General features: G+C 42.3%; 1 pseudogene; it reads left to right on the top strand.

The window, feature by feature from the left end:
* Nucleotides 1-4,950: 4,950 nt before the first annotated feature.
* Nucleotides 4,951-11,004, top strand: LOC140756176 (uncharacterized; annotated as a pseudogene).
* The last annotated feature ends 339 nt before the right edge of the window (nt 11,005-11,343 follow it).

Raw genomic sequence — 11,343 nt, 5'->3', positions numbered from 1 at the left:
GGCGAGGAAAGCTAACAAAATTCGGGGGCGGCGCGGGTCGCGGCCCGCCGTTGAATAAAACATGCCAAGTGACGGGCCTTGGCGCCAATCGACACTGCGCCCATACTAAAACAATATGCTCTAGCTCTAGCTCTAGCGAATCTACTTTAAACTGTCCTGTTTTAAGCAACCGCGAAATAGAGGTTTAGTTGTCAAAGTTTAGTAATGGTACCATCGTCACATCTATTTTTGACTCATATCATCATTCTACATGATATTTCGGTCTACTTCAAATGCTGATACGTATAAGGCAGATTATAAGGTATTCCAGTTCAGGCCAAGAGTTACCACGTATCTGTAATAGGTTTAAACGACACTTCTACTCAATTGTGTACGAATTTAAAAAACTTACTTCTCTGTGGTAATAAAGCTTTTGTGAAAAATGGCTATGATAGACTTCAATGCTGTGTGGAGTTAACTACAGGTGAACACGGACCACGAGAATACTTGCTAAGAGTTGGACTGTTGCGTTCAACCTATCCCACGTTAATTAGTCACTACCGCTCATGCACACATGCAACCAACTCCATATACAACAGTGGTTCGACCTGAAGCCAATCACAAATATGTTGCCACTCCTGATCGAGATAATCGCCTTAAATATAAGTCAGCAGGCAACACTACTCCTCTGAAACCGCAAGAAGTGCTTTACGCTAGAAATAGGTGTAGCGGTGGTACCTCCCCAGTCAAACTATACTGATTCCACCACCTTTCGAAGTCGAACTCTGCCATATCCATGTTTGTACAAACATCATAAATTATTAAAAGTTATTATTGTGAACCAAATAAAATGCGCATAGCTAGTTACTTGATACGCAGCTAGAATGTATTTCTTTGAAAGTGTATTCAGCAAGACTTACGCATTGGCAAAATGTGAAATGTCTGCAAAATATACCTGCTTTGAAATAACTGTAGGTAACTAGTCGATATAAATAAGCGACAAATAAGAACTAATAAACAGAATTTATTATAGATTATAAAAAAGTATGTAAATAATATTTTTTTCATTTTAGACTAGATTTCGTAGCACAATCGTAGCAGATGCGTAGCACCTACACTTTTATGGAGACAAGATAATTTTCCTAATATTTTTGGTATATTTATCGTAAAATGCATTTCAATTTATCATTACTTATGTAATTTAAGGTAAAAGTGGTAAAATTACTTTATAAGTATTTAATTTTTGTAGGCCAACTGCTAAGGCATCACCCCTATAAACGTAACCCTATTTCTTTCTTACAATGTTTGCGCTAATGTGTTCAAATCTCACTTGTGGTTAATGTTAGACTTATAACATTTCAACTCAATGTTCCTCAATCCTGAAAGGTAACAAGGGATTTGAGATCGACTTTATGTAAAACTCCTGTTCTAATTTTGTCATTATTCACCATATACAGATACATATTTATATACAGCGATGTTCACCTAAAACAAATATGTGATAATCACTTGTTCGCGATTTTTTAATGAAAATATTGCCCTAAAAATCCTGTTTATATTCCATAACAGTAAAATTCACATCAACAGCTAAATCTTACAATGTCTGAAACCAAAAATCCAGAAGCATTTTATTCATATCATCATGATTCTATCAAAATTTGATGAGTTAGACTTAAGTGACTTAGTGTGAATTAATATGCAGGACGCAGCGCTATGGGCACGTAGGGTCCATTAGCTGGACGGTCGTGGCAAGCCTGCTACATGCTAAACCGATTTTGACCCATGTCCAAATATCCTATCGCAAAATTCGCCGTCATACCAAAGATCGTACTTTTGTAGAAGTCACTAACATTCGTGTTACACTAGTAGTCTCAGGCATTGTCCTCTCATAAGAAAGATATACTTGACGGATAGATAACCTCTCTTCTTTGGGAAGTCGGTTAAGATCGGTAATCAGCGCCATCTGTCGGTTCTCAAATACAAACTGGGACTATTCGTATAATTCTGTTTAAATTCGATTATAATACCGTCGCCACCTATCGTAAGATAGAAACTTTCCCGGGATTGTACTCAAGAACTTCCTAAAGTTTCATGTTGATTGTATGAATGATATGATTTATATTAGCCTTAAAGAGATAGACATACATTCATTTCTCTACATATAAATAGATGTTAATATCCAAACTTCATCCTGTTAAAGCCAAAAGGTGTAGTAGCCAGAGCACACCGCACGGCTCGTTAGAGACAACAGCAACTGAATACGTAACGAGCTTTTGATACGACGTACCCTTAGTATGAGTTTTTATGTTTGCTCGAAAACGTTCAATGTTTACGTATAAATTATATACGTAAAAATTTCGAATTATGGGTATTCAAAAACTGAATAGTCAATTGTAAGAACATTTAATTTTGCAAGTATAAATAAAATGCATTAATTTTTACATTTTTAATTTTACTTTGACTGCGTTATTGCCCCTTTTTTTGTCAGAATTTCAGTTCCGATACGGTCCACGGGGGCGCTGTGTGAGCGAAAACGTAAACGATGAACGTTTTCGAGCAAACGTAAAAACTCATACTGAGGGTACTGATGTATTTCGGTAATAGCCCTCTGATGTTATCGCACAGTTATTAATTATAAGCTACGGAGCCGCGTATTTATTGACCTTATCTCCGGTGGGCCCTTGCTTTCCTCGCCTGTTAATGAGCGGGTTCGACACCGGAACGAAACTCATCCACAACCGTACATGTCTAATCTTCGCCTGTTATGAGATTTCTATCGCGATTACTAATTAATTTGCAACGTAGTAGTAATGTAGTAACTAATAAGGGACTTAATATAGGGCTGTACTCGTAGATTGGATGTTGCCAAAATTTCGTATAAAACCTTTTATCCAGCTTCACGATAACACTATTTCGGATTGATTGATAGTTAATCGACTTACTCCTAATTGGTAATAAGTTAATAACGTGTAGATGACGTTTTTTCCTGCAGTTTCAGTCAATCTCTACTATTCAGATGAATGTCTTTGAATGTGATATTGATTTATTTTCATTATACAGTACGCATCTTGGAAAACAATAACGAGGATTTTCTGGCCACTAATGAAAGTTATTACGAAAATAACAGCTATTCTCTTATATTGTACGGTGAAGGGCAGTGTGACGTCAGCGCCGTCTCGCGTCATCGCGCGCGATTTCTATGTCTGAAGCGAGTCTCAGTTTCTTGCCCCCTTGGAATATAGTACTAACTGGAACTTTTGCTCATTGGCAGGAACATTATGTGCAAAGTGAAGTCAATACATAAACACGAACTTACAATTCGCATCAGAGTGCAGCAGTAAAAATATTTTAGGCGAAATGTTGAAATTACATAATTAACTTTTGTTTTCAAATTCTATATAAAATTCTCTAAATTCCGAAACACAAAGGACATTTATAAGTTACGTTTAATATTTGGCATTTCCTTCCTGATAATTAAAATTAAGATTATTTTAATGGAATGGGAATTCCACATCCGAACCGAACGCTGCGTATCTATAAACTGCACAACATCAGGGGATCAACTCAAAATAAGTGCATTACATCACTCTCGTTCATGGCCGCATCCGTACGCCCTGCGCCGATTATAAATAGTACGCGGTCGGTCCCTTAAGGCGCGGGCGCAAGTTTCCGGGCTGGAAGTGTGTCGCTTCCGCTGCGAGCGGTCGTTGACGCGCGTGCATTGTCGCCGGCACATTCCCCGCCGCCGGCGGCGTCGCCGACGACGTTTTTAAATAGAGGAGCGATTACGAGCGTCTGGCTGCGGCGCCGGGCACATGACCGCGCGAAAGTGCAGCGCCCGCCGCGTCACGGGCTATTTGCGACACCGCCTCCGCTCGCTCCCGGCCGCCGCGCCGCTCCGCCCGGCGTACACGGTTACACCGAACCGTTACGTTATTTATTCCCATTTTTGAAGACTTATCCAATAGAGAAAATTCCGCAACAGTATTAATCCCGTATATGATCGTATCGGGCCTCTTCAACAGTTCACCGAATACTATCAGTGAACTCTCAAACGATGTAGGTCGATCATGATACTCGTGTTACTTCTCTGCGGCAATGTTTCTCGGAGTGCGACAGTGTCGTGCGAACTGTCGGCGGCGGCGGTGGCGATGGTGATGGGCGGCAGCGGTAGCGCACGGCAGCGAGTCGCGGGCGGCAGCGAGTCGCGGCTGAATAAATTCGGAGGGAGGCGCGCTGGAATGCGGGAGGCGGCGCGGCGCGGGGGGGGGGCGCCGTGCGACTGGCGCGCGCGCCGCTGTCCCACGGTCGCGCGGCCCCGCGCCCCTCGCCTCGGCCACTTTCTTTCGCGCCATAAAGGTCGTTTCAAATATTTTGGAATGCTGCTTGGTGACATTTCACCCGCGGAGGGGGGAGGAATGCAGCCTCCGGCACTCGGCCGCGCGCGGCGCTCGCCGGCGGAGCCTCCGCTGCATGTCCGCTCCTAATTTGCAGTGCTCCGCTGAGACCGCATGCACCGCTCGACACCCGCGACATCGGGGAACGAGACTCGCTCGTGCTCGAACGCCTAACGATTGAAACAAATATGCCTGCCGTAATAATTGTTTACTTAAATAAAACATACAAAAGTAAATATTACGCCTTGCTCGTATGTATTAAACGACACACTGTTTTAAATTAAGTATATAGTATTACGTCATTCATAGTGCATTCGACTTAGATGCATACTTACGTCTAAGGCCTCGTCCGACATACCTCGAATTATTGTGAACTATTGCGTGATAAGGTTTTTCTTCGGAGACCGCCCAGGCTAAAGCTCAGTCAGTCTACTTTCCACGCTCATGTGTGAAGTAAGTTTCTCCAATTAATAGATTCGTTCCAATAGCAAACACAGAGTCGGAGAAAGCCAGCGGAAGAGGTCAACGTCCGGCGGAATTCACACCGTCCGACCGCAATGAACTTTACAAAGAAATGTGGCGTAACGCTCTAAAATTTGAAAAAGCACGCTCGTTCCGGGAAGCCGAGGGCGGTGGCCGCTCGCGGGCCGGCGCTGGCCGCGGCGGCTGCGGCGGCCGGGCGCGCGGTGTACAGAGTCGCGCGCCGCTATGAATGGAATGCGGCGGCGGAGGTTGCGCAAGTGAGCGCGCCGCTCGCCGCTCGCCGCTCGACGGAATGCGGCGCGGCGCGAGGCGCAGGGCGCGGGGCGGGCGCAGGCTGCGGGGCGCGCTGCAGCCTGCGCTGCATCTCCCGGCCATTCACGCCGGTCGCTGTGTGGTCGGCGAAATAACTCACCGTTAGAGCCGCGGAATGCTCGCTCTATCTCTATACCTGCGCCTGCGCACTCGCCGAACTCAGCGCTCCCACTTTACAGCCGTAGCTCGGAGATGCCTCGATAACGAGATATCTCAATTGGATCCGACTCTACCACGTAACACTCGTGTTGCGCTCTGGGCTCGTTTTCTATTTTAATAACACTTTTATTCGTCTTTCGAATTTTATTTTTATTTATTAATTGAATAATTTAATGCCTTAGTAATCGTTAATTATAGGACACACTCATCAAATTATTTTGAATTCCAATCCGTCATAGTATTTGTGTACTAATATAACAAATCTACTTAAACCTATTAAGTACTACCTACCACTATAATTACAACATAATTATTCCTAGTAATATTCTTTTAAAATATGCTAATAGCTACATACCTAACTAAATGGGTTCCGTTACTTATCCCAGTATGTCGTCCCTTACTGATTGTCTAAAATACTGGTCGGTGAAGGTACATATTGCAGCGAGTACTTCGAGCATGATAAATTTGTATGCAGGCTCTGTACCGCATTCTAGAGCATCGGATTGTTAGGAGAATAATGGCGGTGCGTGTCGGTTGCGGCGTGCCGGCGTGCCGGCGTGCGGCTCGCAGCACTATCAATAGGCGGCGCGTCACCCGCCCTACATACTTGCGCGACATCAGCCGGCCGCTCGTTTCGTCACTCCGCGAGCTAAATTAAATGTTAAGCCCATTGTCCCGATCCGACCGACGTCCGCGACCCCCTCGCTATATCCGCGCCATCTGCACCCATCCCATCTGCCGTTCGCTGCCGGAATCTGTCCTGTCGCCCCTGTTCCCTACGCTTTCCCTTTTTGCGATTCTGTTTGCCCCTTCGTGAGCAGTTCCCGCGCTCCTTCGCCGTTTCTTATTGTGCCGTGTTTTTTCTGTTCCCTTCAATATATATTAATTGGGTCACCTAAATTTTAATTCGTATTTAGATACCTATATTTCATTTACATGTAGTTGTTGCTAATTTTACATTTAGCATTTTGCGCCCGTAGTTTTCAAAGTTCCTGGTCGAGCACGAATATAAGTACGTAGTCCGCACATTTATGTCATTATCGCGAGTGCAAATACACTTTACGATAAAAAGTAGCACATTTGCGCTATTTCCCATAGTTGTCAGCAATTAGAGCAGTGTTTGTTGGTGCGGGTGTGCCCGTGTGGGGGGACGGGGGCGGGGGCAGGGGGAAGTGGTCCGGTGACACGTGTGGCCCACATAGTGCGCGCTCATTGAGTGTCCGTGCGGATGTGACGTCACTTGCTTTGTAGCCTCAAGCGCACCTGCTCCCGACGCCTTCGCATCCACCATACATTATTGACCCCTACTATTAATTATTAGCTAATGTAACACATTTTAAATGCTTACACAATTTCAAGTCGCATAAATTATTTTTACCATTTAGTTTCTAACTTTATTTAAATTAGACATCTATCGTTAAATGAACGCAGTTACATATCTCTATGTAATATGTTCTGAGAGGGTAACAATATTTCCAATAGGTCGTTCGACCGCATCTATCGTTGTATGTACAGTCCTATGTAGGTAGGTACATTCGCTAACAAATTAAGCAGCTAGAATTGTTTCGTTGAAACCTTTCCAAGTATCCTTCAACACGGCCGCATATTCTTCACCCGCGCGTAGTTGGAAGTTATTGGCATCGATAAATTAGCGAAACAATTGTAGCGGCGCCGCGACTCCCGCGCAACCGCCCTAACAAGGCCGGAGGCGCTTATTCGCACCATTTGTGGCCAGTGGCGCGCATAGCTGGCGCACTCTCCGCCTCGCCTAATTAGAGAGATGTGGGTGAACCCGCATTGCTCTACCACGCTCCGTACGCCCTGCCGCCTTCGTTTATTTCTATATTAGGCGATGATATTGTTAAATAGGCACAATAAAATATTCCAAATGAAACACATGAAGGACTCGTTGATTCGATACCCGCGTGGAGCGTGACCAATCTGACGCACTGTAGGTTCCGGGATCGATTCCTGGCCAGATCTGACTTTAAATGAATTTGAATTACAGTTCTTTGCTTGAAAAATTGTGTATTCGTTTTCGTATGTATCGACTGAGCATAAATCTTATAGGGCAATAAGTGTATGAAGCCTTATTTAATAGATTTCTTAACGGTTCATTTCATTCTATAAGTGTCTAGTAAATGCTTCCCGTGTTACAGATCCAACGGCGCCGTGAGAAACTGTTGCCCTGCGGTGGCCTGAGTCAGCATGATGTCATCCAGCAGCGGCTAATAGGAGCGTCCCGGCGCACACGTCACATCCCATTCCCGGCGCATACTTCACCCAATCGAGCGATGACAAATCCATTCATGTTGCTCTATTGTGCCCTGCCGTTGTCTCTAATTCTACATACATTCGTTACAGCTTTGTTGTCTCTTATGTTTTATTTTTATTTTGTAAATGTATCGTTATGTATGGCGTATCACGATCAGTATCACAAGTGCCAAGACGAGAATAGTCGACGGTCGAAGAACGAAGAAAGAAGAAACTTGAAGCAACATTACGGAATTACGAAACTGGTTTTCATAATGATTTGACAGATTGTTTAATATTCTGAGATCATTGTGAAAGCTGATTTTGTTCCTATGTCGGTGTAAGAAGAAACGTCGTGACCAGCGCTACGATGGGTTCAAGATTTTAGAAGCAAAGAACATGAACAAATTTACATACCTCACGTTTCAAACCTACTACAAAATAATAAGGACTTTACTTGAATTAGATGAAATAACCCTTTGTCGAAGGCACCACCGCCATTCTGCGTTCATCGCTGCTCCTTCCCAGTTTGAAGCTTATGGTAAGGTCTACTTACTTATCCGACGTGTGCCAACTTGGTCTAATTAAAGATAGCAATGCATCTATGGCCCACTTGTCTTATCTTATCTGGGCTTGATGACATATGTCTATGGGCTGCAGTAGCCACTTACCATCAGGTAGACTGTATGTTGGTTTGCTAATTCTATATTATAAGATACTAAGACTTACGTAGATCATATTTTACATACAGGCCATATCATAGGCAAAAATAAAGTCAAATATACTGTTCGTACTTTAACAATAATGTTTCCATCTTTAATAACGGATAAAATTATATGTTACTTTACTAATATACAATACTTTTACAAAAGTTCTTTTTGGAAAATAATGGACAGGGATAATAAGTTGTATACAATTCAACAAAACGATACATAAAATCATTTCTGCTACGAATGTGTGCCTGTGGGAACGCATCTACCATTTGTATTTTGTGCCTAACTCTGAGGCTTTTACGGGTAGGAGAGTTGTTCACCACACCTTACTCTACGGCCCCGCCGCTTGCTCACTGGTTGCTTGTAGGTCAGCCCCGGATCTTCAATTTTTTTTAGGCGGGGCAAAAACTGAAACTATGCCTACGCGCGTCGCATATAATAATGTTCGTGTACTGTAGGTCAAATTAAGTCAATGATGAGTTGTCCATTCATTTGTAAAGTGTGAATTCGACCACCCTCTACTAACTACTAATCTGGGACGTCTTACACCCCGGGCGCACATATATTGCGGCAGTGTCAACATAAGGGCGGTGGGCAGGAAATTCGGGTCTCGAGGATACCCTCTTTGCCCGGGCAGATTATCAAGTGGTTGAATGCCCCCTGGATTTATAATATTTATTCATAATAATATAATGTTATTTAAAACAATATAATATAATGAACAAGTATCAAAAATAGACCAACCCCACTGTTAAGTGGGTGGTTTGGTACTTGTCGCGTCGTTACCGAGCGGACGGTCTGACCATCCTCTGAATGTGCCGCCGGGGCATATGGCCCGGCTTGCCCCCCCTAGATCCGGGCCTATAGTAGGTATCCACTGTTTACGTTACTGCCTACTTACTATTTTGAAGAAAATGGTACAGCTGACAGACACAGGGTTTCCGCGGGATAAGGATCAGTTACAAATGTCCATGGTCGGCAGTGGACTATAAGCTCGTTTTCCACAACATTACATGCACATGAAATACCATTAAAATTATATCGCTTCTTCACAAACTTTTATTACATTACCTAATTTATGATTTATTTGTTGTCAGATTTTGTAATAAATTTTTAAGATGCAAGTTTTCAATAATTGTATTATATGTATTAAAAAATTACGTCCTTCGTAAGTGACATTTTATATTATGTATGTCTTATGTATTTTATATTATGTATGTCATATGTATTTTATATTATGTATGTCTCATGAGTGACAAAGTAGCTTTCACGTGTGTTTTGTCTAGCTACCCACCAATTTAGATTTTGGCAATGTTGTATGATTCAGTTTTGAAATTGCCAAGTCATGTATTTTTAGGAAATAACAATCACATAACATGTTTAATGTCCCAAATTTTAGAAATCATCTGTAATTGACCGCACATTGGGAGGAAAAGTACCAACCAAAACTTATTACCTATTATATGTTTAACGCCAATCCATCCGAAATGGTGTCAGAGTGAAGCAGAATAAAAAGTATTGATCAATAAGTATCTATGAAAATCATGGAAACCCGCGTGGCGGAGCGGTCACCATGCCGGTCTGACGCGTAGAGGGTCCCGGGTTTGATCTCCGGCCAGACAGATTTCTAAATGATGAATTTAGATTTCTGTTTCTGGGTCTGGGTGTTTGTGTATTTGTCTCTGTGTGTGTCCATAGTACCCACGATACAGGGAATCCTAGTGTGGGGCTGTGAGTGTAGAAAGCGTAGAAACCTCTTTGGCTGCAATTCATGTCCTGTTGGCAACGGCTTCTCTTACATTTTTGGACATTATCACGCTGCTCCAATACAAATTGGTATAACAAGGTACTACGATATTTTAACCCCCCATAAGTTGACTGACAGAACTTTAGTTGCTTAAGGTAGTTAGGTAGGTACCTATTGTAACCAATTAACAAAAGGACAGAAGTTCTACCTCGAGTCGATCATACATCAGTCCATCTCTAACAAATACTGAATACAAGGCAGAATACTAGTTTATATGCCTCAGCGGGAACTAAAAATGTTAAGTATACCTATGTAGAACAACAGATTGAAGGTGGTAGAACCCTTTGTGGTTCGACTCCGGCGACACCACCACCTCACCTATTTATACCTAATAACAGCAGTGTTACACGCTGCTGTGTTCCGGTTTAAAGGGTGTGGTAAGGGAGACAGACTTTTCCGAGGCGTTCCATCTTAGTACTTAGTAGAAATATCTAATCCTATTTGGGGTTGATTGCAGATGTCCATGGGCGGCAGTAGCAACTTACCATCAGGTGGACTGCATGCTCGTCTGCTATTCCTATATTATAAAAAAAGATACGTCCTTACACATGTGAAATTAGTTGGCCCTTGAAACCTGGATGACTTCTTTAACAATTTCTTCTGTCAACACACACAGTGCCTGACAATTATTATGTTAATAATTGAAATTTGTGAAATAAGTTGTGCTCTGTACAGTTGATGTTAAGTGATCAGTGCCACTCATGAACATGTTATTGGCTCCTAGTAGAACATCATTCTTGCCTTATTAGTGGATATCAGATAGTAAAATGCTACACCTAAGGACTGCGTTACGCATTTAATAAAGAGTCACGAAGGTACCTCGCCGAAATTTAAAAAATATAGGAGTGAAACCAAGCAATGCCTCATATTTTTATATAATAAATAAAATTATCTTTTTCAATTGAGTTTTTTTTACCTCTCCTTAATTAACTCTGCCAATGTTCACTTGAAACAACTGCCTCTCGAATGGCTTGTGTCTAAGCACTCTGCCTCTAGCTACTGCTTCCATTCGGAAACAAGCCTTAGATATAATTAAATGAAATACAATATTAGTACGTTGTAGTCAAACTTGTCTACTTTGAGATTGTAAGGGATCAACACTAGATTCTTGTAACACCATACAATCCCATACATATCCATAACTGTTTATTTTCGATTTTGGTAATAGTGAAGTCAACATACATACGAATAAATACTTTAAAATATACCAGTTACACATAGTAACCGATTTTTTACCACG

This window comes from Epargyreus clarus, unplaced genomic scaffold (genome assembly GCF_041222505.1).
Source record: "Epargyreus clarus isolate Ecla_fem2 unplaced genomic scaffold, WU_Ecla_fem_2.2 ptg000034l, whole genome shotgun sequence".
Lineage (NCBI taxonomy): Eukaryota > Metazoa > Arthropoda > Insecta > Lepidoptera > Hesperiidae > Epargyreus > Epargyreus clarus.
The sequence above is the reverse complement of the archived record's forward strand: the minus strand, read 5'-3'. Positions and strand labels throughout refer to the sequence as shown.